At 39.5% G+C, this 16,414-nt stretch overlaps 1 protein-coding gene across 2 annotated transcripts in view; it reads left to right on the top strand.

The window, feature by feature from the left end:
• znf462 (zinc finger protein 462) overlaps positions 1 to 16,414 on the top strand; it is a 52,338-nt gene that overhangs the window by 5,106 nt on the left and 30,818 nt on the right. The gene's annotated exons all lie outside the window — the stretch shown is intronic.

Genomic DNA, 16,414 nt, shown 5'->3' with positions numbered 1-16,414 from the left:
TTTTCCCCCCCCCCCCCCCCCCTCTTTTTTTTTTTTTTTTTTTTTACTGCTTCCCGTGTCCTCTTTTGGTCACTCTGAAATATTCCATCCTGACTAGCTTGTAACCTCACCCACTCCCTGTAACTGTAGTAACTGCCATGTCAGGCTTACAAGGAAGTCAGCATTGCAGTGTTTTCTGGCAGTTGTCCACTGAGCACCACTCACAAGAAACCTTTCAGTGCATCTCACAGCCTTTTCTTGTAATCTTTTTTGTTCTTTTTTGGTGAATTGGTAGAATTAGATACCGCTGAAGACATTTTAATAGACAGAGGGAAAACAGGAATCAAATCCAGGTTTTGGACTTTTGATTGAGACGCGATGAGAGCCTTTCCTTTTGATCATAGTAAGAAGGGAGTCACATCACAGTAACATCATACAAATCGCATACTTTACTGACCTTAGTCTGCGTTTGTTCCCAGCTATCCATATATGTTGTCTGAGATATTTTTTTGAGACAGCAGCAGATTGATTTATGTCAGGAAATAGTTTCCTAGGAGAGATGGACTACAAGGCTGCGTGGAATGTAAGGTTTCCTGGAGTAATTGTCTTGGTGGAAAAACACTTCCTGGTTTCTCTCCAAAATCTGTCCTTGGACATCCTTCACTTTCCTGACTCTTTAGTGGTGTTTGTTTAACCCATGAACCCGTGTCTTTCAGGACATCTGAATGAAGCAGCCTCAAATGCCTGACTGTGATCACAAATGGTTTAGACTTTAGTTTTGTGGGTGAAGCTGCAAACAAATTCATGTTGTTTCTTGCTGTAGCCTACTTGTGTACTGTACTTGATGGAATTCTTTTTCTGAGAATTTCTCTCTTCAAGCTCGGGGGAAGAAACCTCTTGAGAAAACCAAATATATCTACCTATTCCTTCCCATATAAAATTGCAAAAATAATCACGCCCAAGGCAATTAATTAAATTGTGCACTTAATCATTTTGGATGGAATATTTAATCATGTTGCTGAGGGTTGCCCCGAGTTTTATCTTTTATGCTTTTCAGTCTGCAGAAATTTTTTTTTTACCTCTCTCATGGAAGCACTAAAACATGTTTTTGGGTCACCTGTATTTGATAATGTTATCTACAGAAGCTTACACATATCTTCTTAAAGGTTTGTGTGACAGGGTGATCGAAAGCTCCATATTTAGACGTGCACTCCTCAGATCTCTTTAGGACGTTGCCTTCAGCTTGTGAAGAACAGCAGAGCCGCCCATGAGGTGGCCATCTTCGCAGGGAACAAAACCACACATCTCACTTCTGCTTTTGCTGACTGCCATGACAGTCTGCAGAGGAACAGACAGGAGGGGAAGCTGCTCGCTCAGGTCGGTGCTCTTAAAGTTAAACACTTCCATCTGTGTAACAAGATAGCAGAGCGCAAGCAGAGGCAGCTCCACTCAGCTGAGCAGGACAGTCAAAGACCTTGAGGAGCACAAAATGGTGGATGGCCGTGCCACTGACACTCCAGCATGATTGGCTGTGTCTCCTTGGCCACAGTGGGGCTGGCTGTGTGAAATGGAGTCCTCTGTGTGGAGCGTTGGCCCAGCCTCAGCTCTGATCCAGAAGATAATTCTGTCAGCCCCGAGAGAGAGAGAGAGAGAGAGAGAGAGAGAGAGAGAGCGGCCAAGTGAGATGGCTATACTAAGGGAGGTTGAGCAGTAGGTTTCCAGAGAACTAAAACTCATGCATGTCTGCTTGCTTGCACCTCTTATCTTCCCTCAAAAACTTGATTACCTGTTTTTTGACTTGTGTTATTACCGGCATTTTCTATGTGATGTTTTTTTTTTGTTGCATTGAACAGGCACGCGGCGGCTAGAAAAAACGATCGGCTTAGATGAAAAGATTCATTTTTGGTTTGGTTAACAGCAATGAAGAGGGCGACTATGTAAGGGTATTCATTATCTAACCTTCACACCCAGCAGGCTTTAGCTGAGGGATTTACCAGCCCCTTGTTTTGCTGCTTTGTGAAAATTTCAAGCTTGAAGGTCACATAAATATCTCTGAAGGCTCGTGATTAAAACGTAAATGCAGGAGATGTGAAAGACTGTAAAAGCTACATTTTGAATGGAGTTGGATTTTTATTTATTTATCTTTTTATGGTGAGTTTTCACCATGACAACCTGAAGACAGTGGCCACATGGAAGATGTCCATTAATTCTTGTCTCCTCCTAGTCTTCTTGGTCATTATCTTCTGTGCAAAAGAGGTCAAATGTTGCTACTGAATGCGCTGTGTTGCAGCCGTCCTCCTTTTCAGAAGGAACAAACCAAACCCTTTGCTAAACACAAAGGCTCCCCTTGGAGCCATGTTACGTGTACCATGATGGCCAGCTTCTTTCTTTTTTTTGTTGTGGTGCAACTTTAGAGAGAAACATATAATTAGGAAGTTGGATGTTGTTTGATTGACAAAGTAACGTCTTGGTTTGCAAAAGAAATAAAATAAAGAGGAGAGTGAGCGTAGTGATATTAAGTATTAAAGGCCGCCTGACTGGGTGGGTGATGTCAGGTAACCATCTGTCAGAGAGAGACAGACCTTGCAGTATGGATGACCCACAAATAAAATAGAAAATTATGATCTCTTCCTGGGATTAGCATAGTATTGCAACTGGAAGCCATTCTAATGGAATTCCTCCCTCTCTCTTTCAGCTTCTCTGTTTGATGTGGGGACTTGCTTGAAGGCCTCAGTCAGCAGAATACTTCCAAAGTATATAATAAGTCCAAAGATCAAAATCCTTCAATCCTCTAGACTCTGCTTATGGTTCTTTCTTACCAAGGTGGCACGTGCTCATATCATGTAAAGCATTAATTCTGATGTCCAATCAGGTGACATCCCGAGCATGAATTTTACCAGTTTTAAGGGTAGAAATATTATGTAAACACCCATTGCATTTAACTTATTAGAATGGTGGTAAGCTCTTCTCCAGGCATCTTTAAGGGTCGCCCGGACCTGCAGCAGTGAAGTGTTTCTTTTTAACGCCCTCTGAATGTGACACCAGTGAAGGTCAGGCTGCAGACAGATCAGCAAAGCTCGTTCGATTGCAGCGTCTGAAAGGCTCTGCACCTGTATTTACCAGTCCTCTGAGACAATCTGGAATTACTGAGCTGGTTTCCTGAATAGTCACCAAACCTCCAGACACAGTTCAGTCCGTTAAAGTAACCAGTAAAAGAAAGTTGAGCATAAAAGGCTGGACACATTTTTGGTTTGCTTAAGTATACGCATACATCATTAATAAAAGGCTGTTGTGTTAAGATTCAGTTATTTGCATTTGAAATCAAGAAGTAAGCCAATTTTACTTAAATTAAGTGAAATGATTCTAATTAAATTGTATGAAACTAGAGTTTCAGTGAATGTCAAAGTGTCAACACAATGTTTTTAAAATGTTACTACAAGAGAATAAAAAGTTCACCCGGTATCAGACTTAGCTGAAGTGCTGGAGCTATAAAACTTAATGAAAAAAGAATAAAGATGTTACTACTGAAAGATTCCAATTAGGAAACTGATTTAAAATTAGATTTACTGTGTTTTTCTTGAACATAGTGAAGACAAACTTGAAGACTTTGAGGAATAATGGCACCATCAGGATCGTATCTAGATCAGGTCATCTTTCTATGATGGATGGTCATGTAAAGAGGAAGCTCTAAAGGAAAAACTACCAAGAGGCCAACAGCAGGCTAAAAATAACTGTATTGCAGAGTCTATCCACAACATGCGCTTAGCAAGAGTTTTATGTGTTCTGAACACTTCTACGCTGAGGGGCAACACGATGAAGAATACTTATCACCAAAAAGCACGTTAACTTTGCAAGCATGTGGTTCTTTCTCATGACAGGAAGCGGAACTTGTGATCCGATGAAACCAAGGTAGAAGGTTTTGATCTTAATTCCTAAATATAGAGCAATGGCACATCGAGTACAGTTCATTACCTTAAGGACAATACTCATAATACTACACAGCTGCTGTGCTAGCTAGAAGGGGAAGAGAATAGTATAAGAGACTAAGACATTTTTTGGGAAAATCAGAAATGAGTTTCATATTTTATTATGGCTGAAAAGAAATATCCCAGATCCACATATGCAGAAAAGCAAAAGGTATTTTTTTCTGTGTAATGTCTGAAAACACCAACTCTGAAAAGGAAGCTGCATTTGAAGTCACTTTCTTAATGTAGAAAATAAGCAAGTAAAAACAAAATATGAAATCGAAATTTAATGAAAAAATTTTTTTACGCAAATTAATACCTGCAGAGAAAAAACACTTCTTGTCACCAAAATTGAACCTGTGTAGTCAAACAGGGCAGTCCAATATAATGGGCAGACCTTTTTTATCTCCATTTACAGTGATTCTATGTAACTTTGCCTCAACAGCAACAATTACTGGATGATGGTAAAAGCCAAAATGTAGTTTAACGGTAGTACAAGCAGAAAAGAGCCATAAGGTCAAAGAACTGACTCAGTGAAGTCAGTTATAGAGTAATATATATCTAAAGTTTGCTAACATGAATCACCATTTAGGTTACTGGTGATCTGCTACTACAGACCAAGTAAGGCTGTAGTTGCAAAGCCCTTGAGTGTATTGAACTGAGCAAGGGTGCGTTTAATTGTCTTATGAATTCTCCTTCTAATTTGTAGAATGTGTTTTTCTCATTTCAAAAATGACATAATCTTGCTTTAATGCAGAGTATTTTTGCTTTACATCAGATTTATTTCAGATGGACATGTGGCTTGAGATAGTGTGTTAGAGCAATGTTTCTGGTCAAGGCCGTGTTAGCTTGGTTACTGGTTGACCTACTTTTTTGAATGCCATATGCTTCCTGAAACAGATTTGTTGCCAGATTAACGCCAGCGTTTTTAGTCAGGTGGCTGATAATATCTTATGACAATGTTGATGTTTTTGGCCACTCTCAGAGACACTTTGGACTTTTGGCCACGTTTGTAGTTGTTTTTTTCATTATTAACATGATATGGTCTCAGCATTAGGATCCAGATGTGTAGCTGCATAGCTGTTGATTTATTTTAGGATTAATATTGCATATTTATTAGCATATTGATGTAAAAATAAATAAACAGAATCTAAAAAAAATGCATAGTCAGAGATTTCCCTAAAGTCTGGATGTAATTTTACCTTAACATAATGAAATCTAAATATTGTAAGCTAATATGTATGCCAACAGTTTACAGGGAGGTGTGTGATGGTATAACTGTTGTATTCCCAGCTCTATTCTGCTTTTCCCCCCTGCTGTATTTCATGCCATACGCATCCCTTTCATTCCATTCCAGCAGATGTCTGATGAATGTTATGACAAAACGTTCATACCGAACATTATTGATTCCTCGCATCTGCTCTGAAAAAGGCCTGGTACATTGATCGGCCAGGTGGGATCGATGTCTCATCTCTGTGTATTCAGACATCCTCAAATGAGCAGCACCATGTGATCACATCATTTAAGAAAGCTCTATGCTCTGATCACAGGAGTGAGGTCACTTGTCCAGCTCACTGCTGTTCTTATCACCCGAGAACTGTTGTAATGAAACAGATATGCTCATCAGGACTAAAGTAACAAGATATCTATCTGTCAAATTCAGGTGGATTGTGGTATTATAAATTAATTCCAATGTCAAAGTCTGTTAGATTACCCATTGAAGTTTATTATTATTACATGTTTATATACATCTGCAATAGAAAAGGTATATTAGAGGCAAAAGTGACAGCTAACACTACCAGCTAAAGTCATTTGTGGTTCCAGTCATATTTACCATGTTGTCCTTCTTAGTTTATATATATATATATATATATATATATATATATATAATATACATATTAGCATGCTGACATTTGATTAGCATTACGTTTTAAGTACACCTGACACTAAGTTTTGCAGGTATATGGTCACAAACCAAAGTAAATTATTGGTTGGTCAAGACATCACATTGGGTTCTTGGAAACTGAGATTTGCATTTGTCACTTATTTGTGGACATTTTATAGAAATAGTAAACGGACTAATAATTAAGCTCTTTATTGAAGCCCTTCTCTTGTGTCTATTCACTTGTTCACTTTTCTGCCAACTCTTTATTGTCTGAGCTCTCCTTTATGCATGAGGACTTTGTTTACTGTAAACCTTGGCGTCTTCTTATTGCAGGACACCCAACACTTTTGGGTGAAAGGGGACATAGCAATAGCGTGAAAGCAAGTTTAAATCAATTGCTTTTCATGAAAATCTGAAAAACCACAAAATGATGAGCATCAGTGATACACACATAGAGTATCTCCACTTTACATCCTTACTAATACAATGTTATTCTCCCATTCTGTGTTGTGGTTGTATCTGTCAATATGTTATTCTTCTGTGAACGGATTAGGCAGCAGTACACTATTGGAATATGAAGGTCATTCAGGTCAGAGCAGCTTTCCTCTTTTGAACTAGTGTTGTTATCTGCTACAGTGTCGACAGATAAAAGCCAAACTGTGAGCCAACAAGGGTGTAAGCTGCATGCGGGCCAAAGAATCACCCCAAACCAGACGCTGTAATTCTGGCTGGCTTGTGTTTGAGGGCATCTGAACCTGAATAACCTTAAAGTGTGTAATGAGAAATTCTTGGGTGATCCTCCACATTCAGAACTCATTCCTTTAATGTGTGTGTTTTGAAACCTTCAGATGAGGCAAAGCCATGAGAAATTGACGCTGGAATTCAGACCTTTGTGTGTGTTTGTGGTGGTGACGGGGCTGGGTGACCATGTGCATGAGTGTGTATTTGTGTTCTTTCTCTTATGAATGTGGTGCATGCATGGCTAAGAGAATGTAGGCACATGCACATATGGCTGAATGTTAGCCAACAGTCCAAACGTTAATTATGCTTCCTGGTTACCCTTTGGCTGTTGATAGCAGCCCTGTGTCTGTTCACTATAAATAATACAGCAGGAATGAGCTGAAAAGGATGTCATAAATGTGTCTGGCCCCAGAACACTGTTGAAAAAGTCATCTTATTTTATTTACATTTTTAAAATTATTTTTGAAGGTCTCAGGAACTGACTGCTCTTTAAACACCTGCTTGTTAATATCACACAGTGCTACCTCAGTGACTTAAAAACAGAAATGTTCCAACCAGGGTTGTGTTTCCCAAAAGCATTGTTGCTAACTACGGTAGCAACTTCCTTGGTTGGAACAATGCAGTTTCAACACAACTGTTTCCCAAAACCCTAGTTCGAACTATGGAGGTAACTACGATGGTAACTTACATAGTACAAACCATCGTTAAGCGACGCAGGTGTTCCCCGAAACCATAGTTCCGACAAACGTTCGAGAGTTCGAACTGCAACTCCGGACCTGTGGTTAGAAGCTTAGTTCACGGTGACTACTTCACAGAAAGGAGAAAATGCAGTCTTAGGAGGTGGATATAATGTGAGTAAAGCAGGGAATGTTTAGATAATCTTGCTGTACAAACATGTTTAAGGTGAAGGTTTTTTTTTTTTATGTAGTTGTAAAAGTTATTTTAAATGTATTTGTCGGGTCAAACTGTTAGGTTTGCATTAATTCAAGTAGTATTGACCATCTACAAACAGCAGGTGATTTTCTCACAGATTACCCATTTGTTCACAATAACTTAACTAACAATAACTGTAAAATGAGTTACCCAGTGCAAAGGTAAAAAGACAAAACAGAGAATGTAAATAAAAGACTTAATATTACGTTCATGCATACATTTCTGTGAGGAAGATGGGTGTTCTCTAGTCTTCATTACAAAAATAAATATAAAAAGAGACATAAAATTCATTAAAGTTCTGTAATGAATAAATCCCTGAGAACTCACAGAATTTGAACCCGTGTCTGTCTCACTAGAGAACATTCTCAAGCGTAGCCACTTACCACACTGAGCTATTTTCAAGACTTTAAATGTAATTGCGGCCAAGGCATTCATAACAGTATTAAATTGGCGAAATTAAGCTACTTGCAGATTAAACATATTTTACTAAATGTTTTGTAATCGCTAATAGTTCTTAATTTTTTCTTCTAAAATGCTGCTATTGCTCTAAAACAGTTACATATTTAGGCTAAATTAAAATTATTAGGTTATATATTATTTATATTGTTGATTTTATTAATAGCCTACTATTGTTGGTTTTCTTGTTAGTATAGCTACAACTAGAATATAAAAAGCCAAAATAATAAATTAGCATAATAATGTCACTTAATAATGGACAAAACTGTCATATTTAGGCAGAATATGACAACGTTTTGTGAGTTTCCCGCTGTGAAAGTCAGACAAACATGCCTGGAAACATGTTAGTTCGAACTATATTGGTTCAGACTAAGTTAGTTCAAACCAACGTGGTACCAACAAGGTACAACAGTTTTGGGAAACAGTCGTACTTTTCCAGAACAACTTAGAAGAGAACGTGTTCCCTGTCTGTAGTGGTAAGTAGTACTTATCAAAAGTGGTCCAAGGAAGGAAAAGTGGTCAGGGTCATGGATGGCCAGGGCTCACTGATGCATGTATGGAGTGAAGGCTGGCCCTTTTAGTCCAATCCAACATGCGAGCTACTAGTTGGTCAAATTGCTGAAAAGGTTACTGCTGGTTCTGATAGAAAGGTGTCAGACATATGGGGCAGCGTAGCCGCAGACCAGTCAGGGTGCCCATGCTGACCCCTGTCCAATGCCAAAAGCGCCTACAATAGAGATGTAAGCATCAGAACTGGACCACGGAGTACTGGAAGAAGGTGGCCTGGTCTGATGAATCACATTTTCTTTTACATCACGTGAATGCCGGCTGCGTTTGCTTTGCTTGGGCAATGTTCTGCTGGGAAACCTTGGGTCCTTCCATTCATATGGATGTTACTTTGACACGTACTACCTGCCCAAGCATTCTTGCTGACCATGTACACCCTTTCATGGAAACGGTATTTCATGATGGAATGTGGCCTCATTTCGCAAAATAATGTGCCCTGTCACAAAGCAAAAATGGTTCAGGAATAGTTTGAGAAAACACAACAACAAATTCAATGTGTTGCCTTGGCCCCCACCCAGATCTCAATGCAATCGAGCACCTGTGGGATGTGCTGGACAAACAAGCCCGATCCATGGAGGCCCCACCTCCCAACATACAGGACTTAAAGGATATTCTGCTAACATCTTTGTGCCAGATACCACAGCACACCTTGAGTAGTCTAGTATAGCCTATGCCTTGACGGGTCAGGGCTGTTTTGGAGGCAAAAAGGGGACCTACACAATATTAGGCAGGTGGTCATAATGTTATGGCTAATCTGTTTATTTGGCTCTTTCGTTGCTAAACGCTCCACTGTGTTCACCAGCTAGTCACTAACTGTGTCTGATTGGTGCTGAGCAGGCAGTGGACAGTGAGTTCTTAGAGTTGAGAATATGCTGAAATGCTGTAAGGCTTTATAAAGCCAGGGAGAGCTGAAGATTGAGGTGATAATTGATGCTGATGAGGATTGATACATTGTTAATATAAAAATATTGATTATAGCTTCCTTCCAGAAATGTTTACAGGAATTATCAACAAGTAATAGTTTCATTAAACTAATTTATATAGAGAGTTGTGAAAGTAGCTCGCCTGTCAAAGGTGCAGTCATTACAGATCACATTTTGTTGTGTGGTTAAGGGATGCTAATGCTAAGTGAGTTTCCTGGTGTGTTAAGATTTCCCACAGATGTGGAAGGAGTGACTCAGATGTCCTGACCCTCTAGTCAGTGTCTGTGGTGGCTCTATTTGCAACTCAAGCCAGCCTGGATGGAAGTGGCAGTCGCAGAGTCTGAACTGTTCTGGTGTTCCATCTGAGTAAGCCTGTTTTCAACCTGTTTTATGAGTTATGCTTAATATATTTAGAACACTGTCAAGTGTAGCCCCACATATTGCCCTCTTTCTACAAATTTAGCGCTCCCTTCGGCATGTTGGGATTTCTTGATTTTACTCGGGCTGTGAAGATATGATTTCTCAAAAATTTAAATGCAGCTTTCAGATCGTTTAGGTGTCTTCTACAGACAAAATGGAAAACTGAAGTAGCTTTAAAAACATATATAAATATAAAATATAAATATACAAAGAAAAGCTAATTCGTTTTCGTCAGTCGACTAATTGATTAATTAACTCTAGTCTGGTCCATGGTCCTGACATCCTGGCGGATTCAGATCTTCACAAATCAGTATATCTTCCACTCTCCATCACCACATTAAGCACCAAATTAAGTCTATTTGAATATGTTTCAGGATTATATAACTACCAATCTAGAATTAATATCCGTTTATGTTTGTGCCAAATGACTGACAAATCAATTTGTGCCACATGACTACTGTCAGTCTACAAAACTGTAATAGTGTAACATTTGGCTCATCACTCAAAATCTTATACCTGATGATGCAGTCACCAGGTGTAAGATGATCAAAAACAAAACAAAACTTTGACTGTGAAACTAAAGCCATACCTCACTTTTTCTGGTTTCAAAGACCCTCAGTGGTACCTGGTAAAGAGAATGATTAAAGGTTTGGTGCCAAAATAAATATTTCTTGCTGCTGCTCGACTTGGCCCATACTTGCATCAGCACGATGATTTGAGCCTTCAGACACAAAAAGGTACTGAAAGGCTTCACAGAGGTTTGTCTGCAGACAGGTATTGTTGGATATCAGCCAAGAGGTCCTTTAAGTATTCCATGGAAATGCATTAGAAATCAAAACAAGAATGATATAACATGTCTTCAACACCTCAGGAGTCTAAAATTGTATTCCTTCCATATAGCACTTGCTTCATGTCAGTTGTTTAGTTTGAAAAGAGAACAACTGACCTTTAAGAAACTTTAGCTAAAAATGGTTAATGATTCAAACTTTTAATGAAATAACACAATTATTATGGAAAACAGATGAAATTTGAGTAATGGTGGAGTTAAAAATATGTGTGAACACATTTAGAATGGTACTTTGTGTAAAGGAACACTGCGTAGATTCAGAGAAACGGAGATTCGACACATTCAGGAAAAGCAGGTTGTGCCGTTAAATGTTTATTAAACTTGGAACAAAAAGTGAGATAACAAGGGTTGGCAGGCAGGCTTGCACACAGCATGGGAAGACAATATCTCAGTAGGTGATCCAATAAACATAAATAGGCATAGACAGTTTGCTAATAAGGGAGAAACTGGCCAATATCCATCCACAAATAAAAATTATATTGAACATCAATAGCTGTTAATTCCACATCTGGTCTAAGACTTTGCAGCGGTGCTTGTCAATAACATCTTTGGTGAAGCTGAATGGAAATGCCTGATGATGATGTGTTTCACATTCAAAAAACGTCTCGCTTGTCTGAAAACCAAGGTGTTAAAAACATTGATGAGTTTAATAAGGAAAATTAAAGTAAAAAGTAAGAAAACTACCTCCGCTGGAACAATGTCTTGTTTTGCTATGATTTTCTAAACAAAGTCTAATAAAGATGTAGGTAAAGTATTAGTTTATTTTATATTTGGGGGCTATGTTCATGAATTTGTGTAGGTAATATGATACTGTATGCCAAGAGATCAGTAGTACTATGCAAAACAACACGTATGTGTCAGAATTGTTTGTGCTACCTTTTTTTAATCAGAGCAGCTTGTGATTTTTATTCCTTCCTTATTTCTGTTTGGTCTAATGACACAAAAGTGACATGTAAACATAATTGGACTGTTTAGAGCTGGAAATGATTAATCAATGAGGTGATGGTTAGAAAATTAATTGGCTAATTTCATAATCGATTAAAAGTGGTTTATCATTTGATGGCATTTGAAAATGTCACCTTGGGCTGTTTCTCTCAGCCTTTTTGAGACTTTTGATAGACCAAAAGATGAGTCCATTCAATAAAAAAAAAACAACAGATTAATCGAAAAAGAAAACATTTGCAAGTCGCAGTCCTACTTCAGTCTACATCACATGCCTGCAGCTGCTACACAGTAAAAGCCTTTCAATGCTGCTAATATAAATAATAATATTATATAAATAAGTGTAAGGTTTTGATTTACTACAGCTGATCTTTTATCTCTGTAACCTGCGCATGACATGTGGCCTCTGCCCAGAGACTACAGATGAAAATTAGCTTTTAGCTATATCTAGTAAAAAACATGTATTGTGCATTGTCCCTGCTAAATAAGCAATCGATACATACATAAATAAATAAATATTGTACCTCCTTGATTTGAAGTTTTCAAGTTTCTCAGTTCCAACTATTTTCATACAAAAGCAGTACATGATGCTTTGAGCTCTTTAATAGCTACTTTCTACATGCTAGCAACATTAATACCTATAGTAAAAGTTGTGCATTTAACTGCTTATCGTCATATTCGCTCTTTTTGACAATGTATATTAAAGCCTTATACCCTTAAAATAATAGTTCTATTGCATGGCAGGAAGTGCTTTAGAGTGGAATGATGTGCCCAAAAGACAGGTGCTTATTATTGCTGTGAGGAAAGTGTTGGGTTGGGAAAAAAAATGGAGAAGGGGAAAAGGCACGGATTTTAGTATTGATTGTCACAAAATCGGAATATTAGGTATTTACACATGTGCCAGCATGCAGATGCTGTTGGTTACGAACCTGTCTGCTCTGTGCCGTTAGTGGTGTGCAGCAGACGTCTTGTCTCTTGTATGATAAAATACAGCAAAGAGCTGCAAAAGCTGAATTCATGTATACAAATCTCCTGTGCAGCAACCTTGTAGCAGTGAGGTATACTACTACCAAGATCCAGAACTTGATTTTGAAGCGAAGATTTTTGACATTGAAGTTAGATTATGGCGCATTCTTGATAAACGTGATCATCACGCTTAAAATGTTGAATGTGGGTTTGGCTGGAGTGTGAAAGGTCATGTGTTTAATTTCACCATATTAGCCATATTATTACTTTATTAGCCATTTGCAGTATAAAACCACATTGGAGAAGAATATGCAAGAAGCTCAAAGTGCAATGTCACCACATAAAAGACATAACATAAAACAGACAAGCAATTGCCACATAAAACTCAGTAATAAAACACTATTCAATAAAATCCATCCATAAGATATAAAGTGCCTAATTTAAAGTGCTTTGTTTAAAGTGATCACAGCTTGGGGAAAGAAACTGTTGAAATGGCGATCGGTAGAACATTTGACAGAGCGATACCTTCTCCCTGAGGGAAGCATCTCAAAGAAGGCCCCTGCAGGATGGCCCAAAGCATCATTAGCAAGTTTTAAAGCTCGATTCAAAAGTCTAGCTTTATATGTAACCTCCAGGAGCGGCAAAGTACAGCCAATGATCCTGCTGGCTGAGCGAACCACTTTGTTCAAAGACTTCTTCTCTTTCAAGGTGAGATTACCAAACCATACAGTAATACAACTAGTTAGGACACTCTCAATTACACAATAATAAAAGTTCAAAAGAATCTTAGTGCTTTGAGTGAACTCTCGAAGCCTACGTAAAAAGAAGAGGCGCTGTCTCGCTTTCTTAGCAATTTTAGTCGTATTAGAGCTCCAGTTCAATTCATGCGAAAGAGTCACACCCAAAAATTCACATTTCTCAGTAATCTGCACATCGGAGTCATGGATAGTAATAGGCACATGATTCATATTGTGACAAAAATCAATAACAAGTTCACATGTTTTTGAAGTGTTCAAAAGCAAGTTATTTTCCTTGCTCCATTGAACAACATTCTCCACCTCCTCGCGATAATGAGATTCATCGTTTGAACTAATCAGCCCAATGATAGTTGTATCATCGGCATATTTGATTATCACATTATTAGCATTGGATGCTTCAAGGTCATGAGTATACAATGTGAACAACAGGGGGCTCAAGATACACCCCTGCGGTGAACCAGTGCTAACATACAACTCATCTGAAATACATCCATTGATTTTGACCCTTTGTGGTTGACAAGTGAGAAAATGTACACATGTATTTGTGATGCTTTAATATGTGTTACAGTTGTCTCACTTGTCTCAGCTTCACATTTGTCTATATGGAGCAGGTGGATATATGTACAAATGCCAAACCAGTACAATTGTCTTGCAACCAGTATCCTGCTACTTTTGTTGGGGAGGTTCTCTTTTAAGTCTTTGGTCATTTTAAGGCCATAGATTGTGGCATTATATTAAGCGGTGTGTTATTTGTTTATGGCAAACTGTTAAGCACACTATCAGATCCTGTGTGTTGAGTTCTTCAGGGCTGATGACATCAGAGGATGGGAGTAGCCATCTTGATCTTCAGCTCGCTATCTCCTGTTTGTGCAAGAGGCCACATTCTCACCGGTCCAGTGACGCAATGCTTTCTGCTCTTCTTGCAGACACAATGAGATCTTTCTCTGCTGTATTTTTGCTCTCTTCTGAGAAAACCTGGTGGAGACCATGGACCAAAGATCACAGAGTTGATTAGCTTTGCACTTCTATCCCTCTCTCTCTTTTGTTAATAACTTTCTTGAAAATAAAAATGCATTGATTTTTCTCTAATGTTGTCATCTCATCTCTGCAAAAAAAAAATCCATTATGGCTCTGGCTACCTGCTGTTACTGCCACTGTATTTGTTCTTTAAAATGCAGGCTGTCATTTTCAATCAATGGGTCATTCATTATTGAGGGTGTGCTGGTTGACAAGATGCACGTCCTGTCTTGTTTGCCAGATGAATTATCTGTAGCCAGGATGCCATATAATAATATCACAACACTTCAGTGGATTTTTCTCTACCCGACGGCATGAGATGGTCGCACTAACCAACAGTTAAGGACAAAACCTCTGTACTTCTAATCAGCTTAATGCTGGCTTATTCAAAGGCCCTCTTTCAGACAGAGCAGCTGCTGTCAGCCAGTTTGAGTAGAGGGTGTGACTGCTGGCAGAGCTCACCGATGCAGAGAGACCGGTTGGTGATTAACAAATGTCAGTAGACTTTGGAATCTGGGGAGCCCAGTCCGATGGCTTTGTCCTCTGTAGCTCACCACTGAAGGTCTTCCAGGTGGCTCTGTCATGCTCTCTCGCTGCCTCCCTTCTCCTCCCACCCTTCCCCTTAAGGCCTGCTCTCCTCTTCTGCTTCTCTCTGCCCCCTTCTGGTCTATTACTCAGGGCTCAGGGTTACAGAGCTCTGAGATAAAGAAGTTCAGACATGCCTCACATTTTTAGACCCCCTTGTGGAACATAGTTGGCAGCTCCTCCAGAACACGTTTGCTGTATTTCTCTCCGCAAAGTGTTGCTGCATGCTCGCTGTGACCTATCCTGTCTTTCTCTGGAACAGGGATTCTAGTGTTTCTGTGAAAATCTCTTGATACGAGAGATAATGTCCCTGAGAAATGAAAGGACTACGAGGCAAAGTCAGCCCAGCAAGCGTGTGAGATGTTTTCTGCTGAGCTGTGTGGGCAGAGGGCTTGGGTACAGTACTGTACATCTGGCAGATAGATTTCTGTCAGCAGCTCTCCAGTGTCAGGCTGCCTGCCTTTGAGGAAGAGGATCAGATCTGTGGGTCCATGTTGTGTGCTGGCTGAACACCTAAGCGCACATAGTCAGCTCCTAAAATGGCTGCCCTTGAAGCTCGGCTCAGAGGAGGATCTGTGCAGCTCAGTCGCTGCCTGTTAGAGCCCCAGCTGACTAGATGAAAGCACTTACACAATCTCACCCATTAACTTGGTGTAGCGCAGGGACTGAGTGGCTGAAAAGACACAGCCAACTCTAAGGCAGATGGTGGTTGTGTAGGAGGCTTTTTTTTTTTTCTCCCCGGGCATTCCTCTCCCCATCTCTCCGAAAGGATTCTCTTGATATCCATGTCAAGGAACCTGGCATTAGGAGGCAACTTTGTTCAAAACAGCAGTGAACTGCCAAGAGAGCAGGGTGGGGCCCCGTGGTGAGGCTGTAACCTGACCCTGAACAACAATGGATCCCCTGGTTGCTTAGGGACATACTGGCAGCTTGGCCGGCTCACATGGAGCTCTCCACTGCCTGGCCAGTTGTATGTGGGAAGCAGGGCGGGATTCCCAACTGTCTCTGGCTGGATCTGACTTCAGATTTCTTGGTTTGAGTATCCTGATCAGTGGACTGAATTTAATCTTGGTAGTAAAGCTATATTTCATTGCATCTCTATTCAAATCAAATATGACTTTGTAAGACAATATCCAGTTTCTTTTTTTCCACTATTGCATACTTGTTTTTGCCACTTACAGTCTCAGATTGTTATTAAGTGTCTGACAACATTATGGAAAGGATTCCTACAGAGAGACACAGAGTAGCATCCTTTTTGTTTAACCAGAAACAGTCGCTATACGCTCTTGTTAAAGCCACTAGACTCCCTTGACAAAAACAGTAATTTTATCTCTTTAAGACACCAAAGTCACACAATAACACAAGCAAACTAACCGACTGAGGCAGCGGGAGGCCAGCAACACTGAATTCTAAAACTACTATTTTTATCA

Source organism: Micropterus dolomieu, linkage group LG13, assembly GCF_021292245.1.
Source record: "Micropterus dolomieu isolate WLL.071019.BEF.003 ecotype Adirondacks linkage group LG13, ASM2129224v1, whole genome shotgun sequence".
Taxonomy (NCBI): domain Eukaryota; kingdom Metazoa; phylum Chordata; class Actinopteri; order Centrarchiformes; family Centrarchidae; genus Micropterus; species Micropterus dolomieu.
Note: the sequence above shows the minus strand (reverse complement) of the source record. Positions and strands in the feature narration are given on the sequence as shown.